The sequence below is a fragment of the Puma concolor genome, chromosome A1, assembly GCF_028749965.1.
Source record: "Puma concolor isolate L17-30 chromosome A1, mPumCon1.1.hap2, whole genome shotgun sequence".
NCBI lineage: Eukaryota > Metazoa > Chordata > Mammalia > Carnivora > Felidae > Puma > Puma concolor.
In genome coordinates, this window is record NC_141667.1 from 217,946,714 (window position 1) to 217,964,992 (window position 18,279).

Consider the following 18,279-nt stretch of genomic DNA (forward strand, 5'->3'; position numbering starts at 1 on the left):
GAATCCCAAGCAGGCTCTGCACAGCGCAGAGCCAGACCCCACAAACCCTGAGATCATGATCTGAGCCAAAGTCAGAGGCTTAAGGCACTGAACCACCCAGGTACCCCTGGGTAAGCATACTCTTAATCCCCTTCACATGTTTCACCTATCCCCGCCCCCAACCCACATCAAACATCATTTTTAAATCTCCAGTGCCAGGCACAGAGAAGGAGCTCCACCAATGTTCTGTTTTCTCCCTTCTTTGAATATAACTTACTCGAATTAATAGTTGCTGATTGATAATTTACAGCAAATCTTCCTTTGATTTTTTGATATGATTTAATTGAACTGATTGTTAGTGTAGTTTGTTGCCTTTTGAGAAAAATTAAATCTGATCACAGCTTTTTTTTTTTTTTTTAAGCCAAACAGACAGTGTAAATGATACAATCTGAAAGGCAAGACTAATTTTATGGGTGTGCAAACCGTGCAGAACAGGGTCCCTATCTCAGAAGGACCCTTCACTTGGTACAGTTCTCTGCTTGGTGTGATTATTTTCTGTGCCACATGGTTAAAATGATTTTAAAGAGGGGTTCCCATATTTTCATATGGCACTGAACCCTGCAAATTGTGGTTAATCCTGCTGAAAGGACTGTGGGTGACATGACCTCTGGGAGCTGACATGGATGCCAGAGTCTGTCCTGTGGCCCAAGCCCATTTTGTCATAACGACCTGTGGACTAAACCTGTGCACCTGCAGATCAATTGAGACTCAGTCTGAAAATAATGTTTAATCAAAATAAAGCTTTTATTCTGGGAAAGTGAAGTTGAAGTGAAGTGAAATTTCTTTTTACTTTCTATTGTTTTTATTTATTTACTTATTTTGAGAGAGAGAGAGAGAGAGGGAGAGAAACCGTGAGTGAGGGAAGGGCAGAGAAAAAAAGAGAGCATTCCAAACAATCAACATAGAGCCCTTAATGGACTGTGAGATCATGACTTGGGCCAAAGTTGGATGCTTAACCAACTGAGCCATCCAGGGGCCCCTCTATTGTTTTTAAATATAAATCACAGAAAAGGGAATTTTCTCTAAACTGAGCTTCACAACAAAACAGAACACCTGGGTTTGCAAGTTATTTCAAAGTGATAGGAAATATTTGAAGAAAGTTAAAGGGTGTTTATTTAATAAATTAATTGCTGTGGGGTGCAAACTAACCTAATGAGCATGAAGTCGTTTATGCAAGGGTTCTGGTGTTAATACAATGTGATAATAACCAGAACTAAAATTTCTTTTACTCCACATAAATAATAAGTGATCCAGTAAATTTCTGTTTCTGCTTTAAAATATTATGTACTCATATACATGCATGGAAGCAAAGTAGGCTGAAATAATAAATTAAGGTTGATATTTCTCATAACAAAACTAGTAATAAAAATGGCTGAATATTAACTACTTAAAGAAGTAGACCCCAAATGATCTGTAAATATGTGGCTGAGAAGATTTAAGGACTCTGTCTGAACTAAAATAAATAGGGTGTAATCTTAGGGAGGCAACAAAGATCATGAAAGAGAGAAAAGCTCAACTCTGCTTAAGGTCTTTGGGAAAGGAGACAGAAAAGGCACCACACATACATGAAGAATGGTATAATCTGTTGGACGTCAGCACTGTGCTACTTGAGAAGAGTTCTTATGGCTTTTCCACAGACTTGATCAGTGTTTCTCAACGTTGGCACCATTGACATTTAGGACCAGATAATTTTTGGCTGTGGGAAACTATCCTGGGCATTGTGAGATGCTTAGTAGCACCCTGCCCTTTGTCCACCAAATAACAAGAGGACTCCCAGACCTCCCCTTACCTCCAAGCTTGAATTTTACTCTGAGGCTAATATAACCAGATGAACTTTCTTTTGCTTCCTGTGCATCCAAGCTGTGATGACCACAATGTCCCTAGATCTTGCCAAATGTCCACTAGTTTGGTGGGGGTGGGGGGGGAGGGTGGGAAATTTGCCCCCATTTGAGAAACTCTGGCCTAGGTAAACATTTTCCAAAACTCCTTTTATTCCGATTCTGTCTGTTCTCATCTAATGACATTTTAGAAAAGAATAGCCCTCATTATTATTTAATAAATCAGAATTTGGGTTAATAATGTATTAGTCTCTGGAGAATCTAATTGGGGTGACTCATTCTCTAAGAGACTGTTCACCTTTGAATGTGATACTCACCTTATAAAATTGAGTTTCTAAATATGTATCGCTGAAGACCAGATTTTGAACCATGAGAACTCAACCCAGTACTGCAAATGTGTAGCCCTATGTCAGTGTCGCATCCCAACATTATGACCTTAATTCTAACTGCAGAGTTCAGTAGAATGAGTACAGATGAACCTTAGTGAAGATTATCTAACTCCCACACTCGTATTGACAAATGTCCAAATCTCACAGACTGTTTTCCATTTTATTTCTCAATGTCGTTTTTTTTTTTTAATTTCTTAAATCCTAAAGCTTGTATTTCTTTTCCACCACACATTCACTCCTTACTTGTAACTCCTTACTTGTCTCAAAAAGATCAAGAGTGACATCAGACAGTGAACAGATCCATGAAAAGGTGCTCAACATCACTAATCGTCAGGGAAATGTAAATCAAAACCATTAGATACCACCTCAAACCTGTTAGAATGGCTAGACTCAAAAAGACAAGAAATGGCAAGTGTTAGTGAGAAGGTGGAGAAAAGAGAACACTCATGCACTGTTAGTGGGAATGTAAATTGGGGCAGCCACTATGAAAACAGGATGGAGTTTCTTCAAAATATTAAAAATAAAACTACCATATGATCCAGCAATTCCATTTCTGGGTATTTATCCAAAGGAAACATACTAACTTGAAGAGATATCTGCACCCCCTCCCCCAACGTTCGTTTCGATGTTACTTGTAATATCTAAGACATGGAAACAATCCAAGTATCTATAGATAGATGAATGGATAAAGAAAATGTGGTGTGTGTGTATACACACACACACACACACACACACACACACACACACTAGAATATTAATCAGCCATAAAAAGAAGGAAATCTTGCCATTTGTGACAAAATGGATGGAACTTGAGGGTATTATAAGTGAGGTAAGGGGGTGCCTGGGTGGCTCAGTTGGTTAAGCCTCTGACCGGCTCAGATCTTGCAGTTTGTGGGTTTGAGCCCCGCATCAGGCTCCGTGCTGACAGCTTGGAGTCTGGAGACTGCTTCAGATTCTGTGTCTCCTTCTCTTTCTCTGCCCCTCTGCAACTCCTGCTCTGTCTCTCTCTCTCTCTCAAAATTAAATAAACATTAAAAAACTTAAAAAAATAATAAGTGAAGTAAGTCAGAGAAAGGCAAAAACTGGCTCACCTACATGTATGTGATCTCTCTTAAATGTAGAATCCTAAAAATTAATAATAATAACTCCAAGCTCATAGGTATAGAGAACATATTGGAGGTTGTCAGAGTTAGGCAATTGGGGGTGGGCAAATGGGCAAAAGCTCAAGTGGATTAAAGCTACAAATTTCCTATTATGTAGTTAAGTCCTGGGAGGCAGCTCAAGATGGCGACCCAGGAAGACCCTGAACTTATTTCCTGCCACGGACACAGAGAATCTGCAATTACATACGGAACAATTTCCTCTGAAAAAGACCTGAAAGCAAGCTGAGAAACTCCTTCACTTGGGCAAATGAAAACATTGGAGCAGGTACGAGAGAGGCTGGGATAAAAGCTCACCTTTAACTTCCCTCCCACGGTGACTCACAATTAGAAGGAATCCCACAAACTTGAAGTTTCTCTGTGAGGAATGATGAGTTTGTATCCCACATCAGGCACCCCCAACTTTTAAGACCTGCATCCGAGAAAGGAACCCACAAAACATCTGGCTTTGAAAACAAACAAGGCCCGAGTCCATGAGACCAGAAGGGAACCAAGGAGCGGCCCTGAAAGGGCTCCCGCAGACTCAGCTGCCCTAGGGTCTAGAGCAGAAGCAGCTCTTTGAAAAATACCCAGAATTTAGGTGAAAGAGATTCAATTGCTAATTTTAAAGGATCCCCGGAGGGGCAGGGGCCTGTTGGGATACTCCTAGCGATAGCACTGGTGGCAGGCGCCATTTTCCTTTTTTTCCCCTAGACCTTTTTTCTTTCCTTGGTGGGCGCCTTCCGGCTCTCCCTCTGCCGCACTCCACAGCCTCAGTATCTCCCAGACGGGACCTTTCACACAGTCTGGTGCCCCAGGTTTTGCAGTGAGAAACCAGGGGAAGCTCCTTGATGGGCTGGCTCTGGAGGGAAGAGCACCAGACTGGCACCCCTACAGCCCTGCGCTGATAGACTGCAACACAGGCCTGTCTTTCGGAGGAGGAGGCCTACTTTGCTTTTTCTGGAGCTTTGGCCTGGGAAACAGGCTACACTTCTGTTCTGATCTCTTTCTAAAGAGCTCAACGTTCCCAGCCAAATGAGTACCACCTTGACCCTGCCTTTCACTGATTTCAAAGCTTTGTAAAAAATTACATATTGCCAGTTTCATGATCTCAGATTCATCCAAGTTTTTAATGCATTTTAGTTGTAATATTACATATAATATTATATTAATCATATAAAAATTTATTTGAGAAGTAGAACGCTTAGAAAATATGGAATAGTGGAAAAAGAAAATTAAATCACCAATAATCCGACTGGTTAAGAGAGAATTTGGTTTAATTTCTCTGATAGGTCTTCCATTCATTCAAGTTTTGAAACCACTTGCATGCATAATTTTTTGTGCCTGACAATTTTTTGGAAGCCGCAGTGAAATATTTTTTACCTTCTAACATAATTACTTAGATTTTAAATGTCTGTTTTTAAAAAGGATAATTTTGATAATTTGTATTTTCAAAAACAATCTATTTTATCCAATTTTATATTTTTTGGCATTGAAAAATTTAAATCTCCACTCCTGTGTTTATCACACTTTTTTCCTTGTTAGTTTTGAATGTTTGTGTTCTTTCTTTTTTTGCTTGATTCTTTCATTCAGATGGGAATTTTTTTTAGTTGACTTTTTTAAAGAACAATTCTTAGATTCACAGTTAAGGTTTTAAAATGCAAAATATAGATATATTCTTACAAAAGGAATTATTGGGTCAATGGTTTTGGACATTTCTACTGCTCTTGAAATAAATGTACTGCCAAATTGCTTTCTAGACAGTTCATAAAACTCATATGCAGTATTTATTTCTCTGTTTTATGAACTGGGTCATAACTGTCAATTATACTTCAATAAAGTTGGAACAAAATTTTTAAAATGTAGGGGCCGCTTTTAGGCAACCAACTTCAGCAATGGAAACCTGAGTAAGGTAGAAGAGACCACAGTGACCCCCTTGACTGAATACAAGCAGGCCCATTAGGACACACCTCTAAATACCCATAAGCTCTAGCTGACCAATATGACCAATGTGTTACTTACACCCAGACATAGATACCAAAAAAGGGAAAATTCTGCACCTCCCCCCTTCACTATAGTCCTGTACCACTCACTGCCTTGTGGCAGTCTCTCCTTTGCTCTCCTGACAGCTGCTCCCTTACAGTATATTCAAATAAATTCCTATCTCCTTTGTTCTGCTTTAAGCGGATTGTATTACTGCCCATTCTGTCAGCCCCTCCCTGATCAGGCTGCCTCACAAAAAAACACAAAACCAAGTTGGGTTATATTATGTATTTTTTCTAAAACTACGCCATCGTTTACTTTTTAATAGCTGTCAAGTGTTTCCTTCAATGATGTACCATATTTTACTTAACCAATGCCTTATCATTCTGGGGAGCTATGCTGCATAAAAACTACCCTAAAACCTAGTCATATGAAATAACATTTTGTTGTGCTCACCCTGTGGATTAGGAGTTCAGACAGAGTACAGTGGAGATGATTTATCTCCGATACATGATGTCTGTGGCCTCAGCTGGGGTCACCCAACAGCCAGACAGACTCAACAACCAGGGAATGGAATCACTGGTAGGTATTTTCACTCACATGTCTGTGGTTGCTGCAGGATCTTGTCCAGAGCACTTACCTCTCCATGTGGTCTGAGCTTCCTCACAGTATGGCAGCTTGAGTGCAGTTAGACATTTTTCATGGCGGCTGACAGTCCTAAAGGTGAATGCCCCCAGAGTACCAGGCAGAAGCTGCATGGCCTTTTTTGGCCTAGTGTCACTTTTGTTGCACTCAGTCGGTCATGGTAGTCACATCAGGAGAGGGGACATAGACCCCATCTTTTGAAGGAAGAAGTGTCAGAGACTTTGTGGATAAAACCACCACATCTATTATGAATAGTTAGGTCATTTACGATTTTGTTCATTACAACATAGCAATGAACATGTGCATACATGTCTGCATGCACACGGTAAGAGTTCCTACAGGGCAAATTTCCATAAATAGAATTGCTGCTCCATGGGGGTGCACATGTAGAATTTTGATAAATCTACCTAATATCTCTCCCATAGGGCGTTGCCAAATTTATGCACCCTCTACAATATGAAAGAAGTTATTTCTTTACCACTTTCCTGACACTAACCTATATATATTTTAAATTTTAACCCTGTTATTGAGGAGTGATTGGCATGCAAAAAGCTGTTGATATTCAATCTATACAACTTGATGTTAAAACTTTGGTAGACATTCCATATTGGTTTCCCAAAACATTGTTCTAATTAGACTTCCACCAACAATATAGGAGTGTGTCCGTTTCTAATGAACATCACCAATTCTGCAGAAGATCATTCTCTTGCTAATCTGATGAAAAAATTTGTATTTACCTGGTTTTTGAGAAAGCTGAGTATTCCTAAGTTTGTATTCCTTTTTCCACTTTTAAAAAAATTTTTTTATACATTAAAATAAATTTTTTTTAATTTACATCCAAATTAGTTATTATATAGTGCAACAATGATTTCAGAGGTAGATTCCTTAATGCCCCTTACCCATTTAGCCCATCCCCCCTCCCACAACCCCTCCAGTAACCCTGTTTGTTCTCCATATTTAAGTCTCTTATGTTTTGTCCCCCTCCCTGTTTTTATATTATTTTTGCTTCCCTTCCCTTATGTTCATCTGTTCTGTGTTTTAAAGTCCTCATATGAGTGAAGTCATATGATATATGTCTTTTTTTTTAATTTTTTTTTTTCAACATTTATTTATTTTTTTGGGACAGAGAGAGACAGAGCATGAACGGGGGAGGGGCAGAGAGAGAGGGAGACACAGAATCGGAAACAGGCTCCAGGCTCCGAGCCATCAGCCCAGAGCCTGACGCAGGGCTCGAACTCATGGACCGCGAGATCGTGACCTGGCTGAAGTCGGACGCTTAACCGACTGCGCCACCCAGGCGCCCCATATGATATATGTCTTATGTCATATATCATATGATATATGACTAATTTTGCTTGGCATAATACCCTCTAGTTCCATCCACATAGTTGCAAATGGCAAGATTTCATTCTTTTTGATTGCCGAGAAATACTCCATTGTGTGTGTGTGTGTGTGTGTGTGTGTGTGTGTGTGTGTGTGTATATATATATGTATATATATATATATATACACACACACCACATCCTCTTTATCCATTCATCCATCGATGGACCTTTGGGCTCTTTCCATACTTTGGCTATTGTCGATAGTGCTGCTATAAACATGGGGTGCATGTGTCCCTTCGAAACAGCATACCTGTATCCCTTGGATAAATACCTAGTAGTGCAATTGCTGGGTTGTAAGGTAGTTATATTTTTAATTTTTTGAGGAACCTCCATACTGTTTTCCAGAGTGGCTGCACCAGTTTGCATTCCCGCCAGCAGTGCAAAAGAGATCCTCTTTCTCTGCATCCTCGCCAATATCTGTTGTTGCCTGAGTTGTTAATGTGAGCCATTCTGACAGGGGTGTGGTGGTATCACATTGTGATTTTGATTTGTATTTCCCTGATGATGAGTGACATTGAGCATTTTTTTCATGTGTCAGTTGGCCGTCTGGATGTCTTCTTTGGTGAAGTGACTATTCATGTCTTTTGCCCATTTCTTCACTGGATTATTTGTTTTTTGGGGGTTGAGTTTGATAAATTCTTTAATAGATTTTGGATACTAACCCTTTATGTGATATGTTGTTTGCAAATATCTTCTCCCATTCTGTCAGTTGCCTTTTAGTTTTGCTGATTGTTTCCTTCGCTGTGCAGAAGCTTTCTATTTTGATGAAGTCCCAGTAGTTCATTTTTGCATTTGTTTCCCTTGCCTCCAGAGACATGTTGAATAAGAAGTTGCTGCAGCCAAGGTCAAAGAGGTTTGTGCCTGCTTTCTCCTCAAGGATTTTGATGGCTTCCTGTCTTACATTTAGGCCTTTCATCCATTTTGAGTTTATCTTTGTGTATGGTGTAAGAAAGTGGTCCAGGTTCATTCTTCTGCATGTCGCTGTCTAGTTTTCCCAGAACCACTTGCTGAGGAGACGGTCTTTATTCCATTGGATATTCTTTCCTGCTTTGTCAAAGATTAGTTGGCCATACGTTTGTGGGTCCATTTCTGGGTTCTCTATTCTGTTCCCTTGATCTGAGTGTCTGTTCTTGTGCCAGCACCAGACTGTCTTGATGATTACAGCTTTGTAGTATAGCTTGAAGTCTGGGATTGTGATGCCTCCTGCTTTGGTTTTCTTTTTCAAGATCGCTTTGGCTTTTCGGGGTGTTTTCTGGTTCCATACAAATGTTAGGATTATTTGTTCTAGCTCTGTGAAGCATGCTGGTGTTATTTTGATAGGGATTGAAACACTAACCTGTATTTGAGCGTATTTCCAGGATAATACTTTTTCTGTCAAGGAATTTTTAATGCATAAATAGTTTTCCATATAATGAATTTTGCCACTCTTGTATTGTTTGGGTGTTTAGATTGTTCCTAGTACTTCACCACTCTAAGGAATTTGATGATGTATATATCCTTGTAAGTAAACCTTTGCCCACTTTCTTAATTATATCCTAAGGATACAGTCCTAGAAGTAGAATTGCCAAGTTAAAATTTATCCTCTTGTTTAAGCCTCCTGATACATTTTGCCTAAATAACAGAACATTTATGTCATTTTACATCCCATCAACATGTCCTTTCATTAGACAATGTTCTTCAACAGTGGGGCACTTAGCATTTTCTGATATATAACATAAAGCACATTTAACTACAAATTTTCAGAGTCAACTCAGAAATCACATCGAACAACTCTCTAGTTGTAATTCTCTAGGAATAGGATGTTTTGATGAATGTTTTGTGTCTTTTTCACGTGCGCCATGTGCTAAAGAAAATAGAAAATTCAATACTTGCACTGCACCACCTGTCTGTATTTCCCTGCGCCCATTATAACTACATTTACAGAACCATGCTTTGGCTTATTTTCTTATATAGATGGCTGATATGAAAACATGTAGCATTTGAAAAACCTCCATATAATATTTTTAAAACAGTTCAATGGCCTCTTACAAAATCCCCTAGGAGTATTTCTCTTAGCACTAAGGATCTGAATAAAAGTTTGTTTTTCCCAATAAACTAGTGTACTTCTGTCTATCGGTGAGAGCTATGTGGTGTACTTCCTTTTTTTGTCCTGGTTTTTAGGATGATCAGAACTAAGTTCTATGCAATTACTATAGCATTATTCACTTTAAGCAAGATTTTTTAAAATATAAATTTTCTTTTGTCCTTTTTTATTTCTCTCTCTCTTTTTGTGGAATGTTCAGCTCTTACTATAATTAATCTACCTTTAATACTTTTTAGAGGGTGGGGAGAGAAGGTCAAATTATAAACCAGTTGATAAAAATTATATCTTGGGGTGCCTGGGTGGCTCAGTGAGTTGAGCGTCTGACTCTTGATTTTGGCTCAGGTCATGATCCGGGGGTTGAGGGAAAGAGTGCTGTGTGGGACTTTACACTGGGCATGGAGCCTGCCTTATGATTCTCTCTCTCTCTCCCTCTGCTCCTTCCCCCTGCCTCTTAAAAAAAGTTGTATCTTTAATTAGTAATATAGATGATTTTTGGGTTGGGCTAAATATGTATTAATTTTTATGTATGACTTAGAAACAGTTTAAAAATTAGAGTGTGAGTTATTTTTCTATTCACCTTTCTCTGCCTGGCGAAAGAAACTAGGACTTTGGGAGTAATCAAAGGCTTTATTTTAAGTTTAATCTGATTTTGTTTTTATAAACTGTATTTAATAAAACATCTAATGGATTCCTTTATAACAGAACTAGCTATAGAAGAGAGGTTTGCATGTTTTAACGTTTTATATTTACAAAGATGACAGATCTAGCAACTGTAGGTTGACAGCCTGAAATAGTTTATGTTTCTGGTTCTGTATTTTTTAGACATTATCATGTTTGGTATCTTGGCTTTCTGTTATTATGTGTTAGCTTGCAAATATGACATGGGAGACTGGTTAGGTTTCCAAATGTCATGGGAAAATAGGATTTACATTTCATAGTTATGTGTACATTTATTTGTCTATGGAGTTAATTCTGTGTCCCTTCCACAAATGTTCTATGAACCATGTAAAATCAATTCTGATTGTAGCTAGTTAAACAGCAATTTCCTCCTCAAAAATGCTGTTTCGAGAGATGAGACAACTGGAATAAAAGTTACCCATGACTTTAGCCATGAGTCATTTCAAAGAACTCAAGGTTGATTCAGTTACTAATGCATTCGTTCAGTGTATATTTGTTTACCTTTTATGTATCAGGTACTATTCCTGGGATAAAATGGTGAACTAGACAGCAGTAGACAGGCAAGGTTCTTGATCTTATAAAACTTACATTCTAGGGGTGCCTGGGTGGCTCAGTCAGTTAAGTGTCTGACTCTTGATTTAGGCTCAGGTTATGATCTCATGGTTCAGGATCTGAAGCCCTGTATTGGACTCTGTGCTGACAGTGTGGAGGCTTCTTGGGATTCTCTCTCTCCCCCCTTTTTTTGCCTGTCCCCCAATCTCTCTCTCTCTCTCTCTCTCTCTCTCTCTCTCAAAATAAATAAATAGACTTAACAAAATAAAAAATAAATAAAACTTACATTCCAGAAGGAGGAGCCAGAAAATAAAATAAAAATAAATATGTAAATAAATAAGAAAATTTTAGTTAGTTGTAAGTACTATTCAGAGAATTAAGTAGGGATATAGTAATAAGCCTCTACTTTAGAAACATTGGTCATAGAAGGACTTCTGAGGAGGCTAAATTTTAGCTGAGATCAGAATCAGAATAGTTCCTTTCTGTAAAGATGAGTGGAAGACAATTCTAAGTAGAGAGTATAGGTAGTGCAAAGGCCCTAAGGTAGGACTTAGTGTGCTTCCACAAAAGAACGAAGGCTAACAGGGCAGATACTAAAGATGCTCTGATTTTTTTTTTTTTTTTTTTTTAACCCTAACAGAGACTCTCTGTCTTTTGGTACTTAAAGATCAAAATGAGAGGCACCTGGGTGGCTCAGTTGGTTAAGTGTCTGACTCTTGATGATCTCAGCTCAGGTCTTGATCTCATGGTCTTGAGATCAAGCCCCACATTGGGCTCCGCACTGGGTGTGAAGCTTATGTTAAAAAAAAAAAAAATCAGCCCTTCCCATTTCTAACGGCTGTCCTGCGTTTTTCTGATTCTGAGATAGGAGTGCACAGTGCTATTACTAATAACAGTAGAGACTTATATAGTGCTTCCTACAGGCAGGTACTATTGTAAGTTCTTTACATGTGTTAACCTATGAGGTTATGAGATACATATTTTTATGTTTATGTTTTTGTAGATGAGGAAACTGAAACACAGATAAGTTACTTAACATGGGATCAAAGAGGTAGTACATGGCAGAACAGAGATTTGTTTCCATTAGTCAGAATCCAGAATTTGTCTGTTTAACCATTAAACCATACTGCTTCTTGATAACAATAATGAGGAAGATAGTGGCATACACCTTTATTTTTGCTATCAAAGCATCGTAGATTAAACAAATCAATGTTATCCTCATGTTACATCTTATGAAAAGAATAAGGAATTGGTATTTAAAATATAAGATACTGGTTACAAGGACATGGGTTTATTTTGCATCACTGGGCAAAGTAAACTCATTTGCCATACCTTCTGGATCTATACCTTCTGGATCTCCACTTGTACCATCATCCATTCATCCATTCTTTTACCCACCAATAATTACTGTTTGCCTACCATATATACCAGGAACTTTTTTAGGTACTAGCAATACAGAAATGGACAAGTTAGTCTCTGCTCTTATGGGGTTTACTTTTTCCAAAAGTGTGACAAAAATTCTGTATTAGTAAAGCAAATCTTTAAAACTAACTCAGTTAACAGAATCAAATATCTTCAGATACAGTTAATTTGGTCTTTACAGATTACGTACTAATTCGCAAGGGAATAAATGACTTGAGTCAAGGCATTTGCACAGCTGGAAATCAAGTTTAAGATTAGATTGCCATGAACCCAAGTGATCTGGCTCCAGCCTAAACACTGAATGAATCCACTTACTTGGAGCAGACCAAGGTTTGCAAGAGAGGCAGCATCTGTCCCATAGAATGGTAGCTGATGTGTTTGTAAATGACCAGTGCTTTCAACTCTGTAAAGTTCAGTCGAACTTGAGAAGACATAGCCAGTATCTCCTGATTCTTAGTAAATTCTGATCTTTTCCAGTTTACCTTCTACTAAATTAGGCCATAGAACCTGGAAATCAGCCATGTTACATAAACACTCTAGAAGCATTACGCTGTGAGTAGGAGACAGGGGTAATGAGCCATATCTAAAACTGTTTTTATTGGAATCCATAAGAGAAGGAGAGAGTAGAGTTTTAAAAAAGTATGAGTGAGATGAGTTAGTGGAAAATGAGACTAAGGTGAGAATAAATGTGTGAATATTAGAGATTTTTACAGACTGGAACTTGATTTGAAATGGAAGAATGGAAAAATGCTGAGACCATTTTGGACTTAATGGAAATGGTAAGGAAACTGTGATAATTTTATTACTATATTTGAATTGCCTGGTACTATAAAAAAAAACATTCTTATAAAACTGCCAGATTTCTGGAATTTTCATGAACTAATTATATAAAACCATAGACCAGGATGTTTCAGGAATACACTTGGGTGAAGTCAGAGCTCACATAATTTATATCTTACTTTAATTTTATCATCACTTGACAAAACTTGTTTAATAAATGCACTTTCTTTATAAATCTGGTGCCACATTTCTCAAAGTGATGTTGAGAAACTTGCATTTCTTTAGGAAATTATTTAGATTCATGTTTCTGTGATTAAATGTGGGAGTGGTAGGTTAAACAAAGGACTTCACTGAATCTTCAAGGTGGTAGGGAACATATAAATCTCCCCTTGTGGGATATAGTACTGTTTTTGTCTTAGAGCATTCTGATAGATTTATATCATCTGAAACACAATTTGGGAAATTCCCGTCTAGTTCACTGGTGGTCATGTTCCCATTGGATCAGACCCCATAATCTTTTTCTAAGTCCTTAACTGTTTGTATTCCAAGGATGACTTGATGTCTCTTCATTCTTAATATCATAGTATCACCTGTTTCTTAAACAAGAAACTCCAAGCAGTTATATATTTGATTGCCTTTTATTCTACTTTCCCAGCCAATTGTCAACTCCTACTTCATTTTTCTTCCCAGAATTTCACAAATATTTCTCACTTTTTAATTTTCTGGAATTACCTCCTCAAGAGGGGGGATTTTTTTAAAAAATATTATTTATTTATTTTGAGAGAGAGTGAGAGAGTGCAGGAGCAGGGGAAGGGCAGAGAGAGAGGGAGGAGAGAATCCCAAGCAGGCTCCGTGCTGTCAGGGTGGAGTCAGAGGTGGGGCTCCTGTGGGGGTCCATCTCACCAACTGTGAGATCGTGACCGGAGCGGAAACCAAGGGTCCAACACCTAACTGACCCATTGAGCCCCTCCAGGCGCCCCAGAAGGGGCTTTGATCAACATATGCCTTGGTTGTTTCAGCCCCCTCAACAGGCCTAATTTCTCTCCAAGGAAATTTTTTATTACTGATAAAGATGTCACTCCTCCTTCTTTTGACCATGTTGCCTTTTAGGTTTCCTTGGAGGAAACATTTGTTACCTGATAGTCCTGCTAAGTGTAATTTTTAAAAAGTCATATGCATGTGCATGATTCTCATACAAATAAAATGAGTAACATGAATCAAAGACTTTATTCAATTTATTTATTCTTATTATTTTTAAAAAAACTTAATGTTTATTTATTTTTGAGAGACAGAGTATGAGCAGAGGAGGGATAAGAGATACAGGCTTCAGGCTCTGGGCTGTCAGCACAGAGCCTGACGTGGGGCTTGAACCCACGAACTGTAAGATCCTGACCTTAGCCAAACCTGGTGCTAAACTGACTGAGCCACCCAGGCACCCCAACTTTGTTCAACTTCTTAATTAAAGGAGAAGCTAGTAAGATGTTAAAATTGGTTCAAAGTTTTATAGTCAGGGATTATATTTTCTACTAGATAAAATTAATCTGCATTACTATAAATATGAGTAATTTGCATTGTGACTAACTGGAATCATTTGCATTGCTACATGTTTTCTATTACTTAACCTCTACCCCTGTAGCGTTGTAGAATAGCCTCGCCAATAGAAAGTCAATCATGGATGCAAGCTCCCTTACAATCAGGTAATACCCAGAGTGTCCATTAGACAATGCCCAATCTCCATCCAGGGCACCCCCAGTAATCTTTTTGCCTATTTTTAAGTATTGGGTAATTTTTTCTCAGCAGTCCGTAATTCTCCACTGACAGTATTTATTTAATCAGTGTTTGTGTTACTTTGTTTCTACAGTGGTGCCACGGCCTGGGTTTAGTAACTTCTAGAGAAGGATTTATGTGGGTTTAGCTTGCCAGGTGAAGGCCTTGCATAGTTCCACTGGAGACAGGAATTTTAAAGCTTTCTGTGAGAAGATGAGAGAAAAACTTTTCCTCATTAAAGAAAACTAAAAATAAATTTCCACATAGATGTAACTAGTCAGTGGGTTTTAACCTCCTAAATGTGCTCCACTTCCCATTCTCCAGCCTTCCAAATACCGAGCTAAGTATACAGTCCCCTCAGAATCAGTGCACACTGCAGATGTGAGATGGCCGTGGAAGTGTGCCTTCTTGAACGAGGCTGTGGTCTCGCATGATTCCTCTGTGAGTAAGGGTAGCTGATGCTTGCAGAGATGAAACCCACATATTTGGACTCTTCCATTACCAAAGTGGGTAGAAGTGACAGCATAGTTCAGTTGCAGTGGGAATATTTATTTGAATCAAACAAACAAATTAAAGAAATCCTATCAACCCACTGGATCCTTTATTCTCTTAGTGAAAGAGATCAGGTCCTTTCAGTAAGCAGATACCTCTGGGAGGCTGGATTGTTGATGCATAAATCAGTCTTTTAACCAGTGCCTCTTAAACTGTCTGTGATGAATAACCGCACACATAATGCCCAATGTTATGGACAAAGACAATAAAAATGAATTTCTCGAAAAACAAAACAAAAACCCCCCACAAAGGCCAAAACGTAAGTAAGTTCCAATTTTTTAATTAGTAGATTAAACAGAAAAAAACTACATTTCGGTAAATATAATTAGCATAATATAAGAAGAAAAAACTCTAATTAGAAAAAATGTTTATTGAATATGTTCATGGGAATAGATGATAATCACTAATTACTTTTTAAATTCCACATTCATAAGTAAACTAAAAGTTGAATCAAATAGTCATTCCCACATATAAAATGCCTATATGCATACTTTGAATGAGCATAGTGCATATCAGTATTAAAAGTGTCGATATCAGGGGCCCCTGGGTGACTCAGTTGGTTAAGCATCCGACTCTTAATTTTGGCTCAGGTCATGATCTCATGGTTTGTGAGGTTGAGCTCTGGGCCGGGCTCTGTGCAGACAGTGTGGAGCCTACTTGGGATTCTCTCTCATCTTCTCTCATGCTCTCTCGCACCCTTTCTTTCTCTGCTCCTACCCCACTTGCTCTCACTCTCTCTCTAAATAAATAAATAAACTTAAAAAAAGTTTCTATCTTATTTTTCCTTCCCTTTCCCTATGTTCATCTGTTGAATTTCTCAAATTCCACGTGAGTGAAGTCATATGATATCTTTCTCTTACTGACTTATTTCACTTAGCATAATATGCTCCAGTTCCACTCACGTTGTTGCAGATGGCAAGATTTCATTCATCGCTGAGTAGTATTCCATTATATATGTACCACATCCTCTTTATCTATTGATGGACATTTGGGCTCTTTTCATAATTTGACTATTGGTGATAGCACACTGTAAACATTGGGGTGCATGTGTTCCTTCAAACCAGCACTCCTGTATCCTTTGGGTAAATCCCTAGTAGTGAAATTGCTGGGTTGTAGGGTAGCTCTCTTTTTAACTTTTTGAGGAACCTCCATACTGTTTTCCAGAGTGACTGTCCAGTTTGCATTCCCACCAGCAGTGCAAGAGGGTTCCCCTTTCTCTACATCCTCACCAACATCTGTTGTTTCCTGACTTGTTAATTTTAGCCACTCTGACCAGTGTAAGGTAATATCTTGATGTGCTTTTGATTTGTATTTCTCAGATGATGAGTGATGAGCATTTTTTCATGTGTGTGTTAGTCATCTGGATGTCTGCTTTGGAAAAGTGTCTATTCATGTCTTTTGCCCATTTCTTCACTGGGTTATTTGTTTTTTGGGTGTTGAGTTTGGAAAGTTCTTTATAGATTTGGGATACTAACCCTTTATCTGATATGTCATTTGCAAGTATTTTCTCCCATTCCATCAGTTGCCTTTTAGATTTGTTGGTTGTTTCCTTTGCTGAGCAGAAGTTTTTTGTCTTGATGAAGTCCCAAGAGCACTGCGTGTCATATGTATGACATAGTCACTGGGTTCTACTCCTGAAGTCAGGACTACACTGTATGTTAACTAACTTGAAAATAAATAAATAAAAGAAAATATATAAAGCACATGAAAAAGAAGTTTCAATTTGACAAATGAGTTTGCCTTTTGTGTATTACTTTATCTAAAGTAGGGTGGATTGATAACTTGTGTTACACACAAGGGATAATAGACATCTAAAATGTTTTTATGTTTTGTTTTAATAGCACCATAGTGGAGAAAACAGTCTTATGGAGGTATATTACAAGAGTGGTAGAAAAGATTTTAGAGGAATTTCACATGCTTGGGATATTCATTTTTGGGTAACATTTTATGATGATGTAATTTAGAGATTACAAAATAATTGCAAAAATAACATAAGGAAGTCTTGTACATCCTTTACCACTTATGCTCTATCAAAGACACTATTTAAATTTGAAATAACCTAGTGCCATTATTGAAGTCAGGAAATTAACATTATATAACACTATTAGCTAATCCACAGTTCATGTCTGAATTTTGTCAGCTTTCCCTTTGAATATTCAAAGTGTGTGTGTGTGTGTGTGCGTGCACACATGCACACACGTGTGCATCTATGTGTGTGTGTATTTTACCCCTCACAGTCCAGAGTCATGCATTTAGCTGACATATCTCTTTAGTCTCCTTTAGTCTAGAACAGTTCCTCAGGTTTTCTTTGCCTTTTTTGAAGAACACAGGCTAGTTAATTTTAGAGTATCCTCTTTCTTATTGAGTTTTTATTTGTTAGTTTTAGCATTCATTAATGCTTTTCTAGCTTTCTTGTTTCTTCTGTCTTTATTAGCGGGCATTCTAATATAAGGAAGATGTTTCCCTTCTCCTCTTTTTGTTTATTAATTCACTTATTTATATCAAAATGTACTCAGGCATTTGTATCTTTCAATGGGTTATGTAATCCATTACTAATATGATTTATTCTGATGCTTGAGGTGTCCCAGATTTTGCGAGGGGCTCTCATGTCTTTCTGACATGTTTCCATTATTTTTTTGAGCAATTTCTTACTTTCTGGAGCAACAAGATACTCTAGGCTTATCCCTGCCCCAGAGCCAGAGTCAGTCTTTTCTCCAAGGAGGTCTGTTTTTATAAATTAAGATTTAGGAGTTAAGTGTGCTAATTGCTTCTGGCATGTAATTGCTTCTGGGCCCTTTCAGGAAGCCAGACTAGAATGGGCACACATATTCCTGTAGGCATACCTTCCTGTATTTATTTCTATACATATTAAGATTAATGTGTTCAGGCTGATGTCCCCAATTCCTATCCAATGCCAAGACCTAGTGTTCCCTCCTTTCCATACTTGTAATTCTCCTTTCTATCCTCTAGCTGTCTGTTGTCATTGATTGCTAATTTAATTTCCTTGCTGTCAGGGAACATACTGTG

The 18,279-nt window shown here is 38.1% G+C and overlaps 1 protein-coding gene across 1 annotated transcript in view; it reads left to right on the forward strand.

Moving 5' to 3' along the window:
- Positions 1–18,279, forward strand: part of LOC147584772 (uncharacterized) — a 34,764-nt gene that overhangs the window by 1,255 nt on the left and 15,230 nt on the right. Inside the window, exon 3 of the mRNA XM_086717562.1 lies at positions 3,527–3,694. The gene's annotated coding sequence lies outside the window, so the exon portion shown is untranslated. The remainder of the gene's footprint in view (positions 1–3,526; positions 3,695–18,279) is intronic.